Here is a 639-nt window from a genome sequence, read left to right on the forward strand (position 1 = left end):
TCATTTCATCTGAAATGTCTTGGCATGCCACTCAATTGTATTAAATAGTCAGCAGTAAAGCAATCAACGTTGGCTTTAAATGTGTACAATGTCACGAACGCAACAGGTATCTGAAGGGAGGTTAGTCAAGATTGAGGGAACTCTGAATAAAGGTGAGAAAAGATTGATATGGTATGGTCACCTGTTGTGCAGAAAGGTAATATGTTGAGGTGAGTGATGAACATTCCTGTTTACTTTATTACTGGCAATCCCAAGACCAAATGGAATGTTGTGGTTGTAATATTTTCTTTTAAGAAAAGGATCGAAAAAAGAATGGATGATTAGTCAGTGTTCTCCATCTTTAGCCAAATCAGCATTGAGACAATTCCCAAGTAAAATAGGAAAAGCCAAAGGAAATCATGTTGGCCTTATCAGTAACACCCAAATCAAGAAAGGTATTTTGCAAAGTTTTTTTTTCAGGAAAAAAAATTGGATAAATAAGATATGAAGATCACTACACAAACTTCATATATAACTGGCCCTCTTCTCTTATGTCAACACCTATCAAATGGCAAGTAACTAACTACAGACCTTCCTAATTGAGACCACAAGACTTGGTGCCTTCATTTCTGAAAACTTAAAATATGTATGACTACAGAC

Source organism: Chiloscyllium plagiosum, unplaced genomic scaffold (assembly GCF_037043375.1).
Source record: "Chiloscyllium plagiosum isolate Xiang-an unplaced genomic scaffold, Cpla_swu_hap1 HiC_scaffold_10, whole genome shotgun sequence".
Taxonomy (NCBI): domain Eukaryota; kingdom Metazoa; phylum Chordata; class Chondrichthyes; order Orectolobiformes; family Hemiscylliidae; genus Chiloscyllium; species Chiloscyllium plagiosum.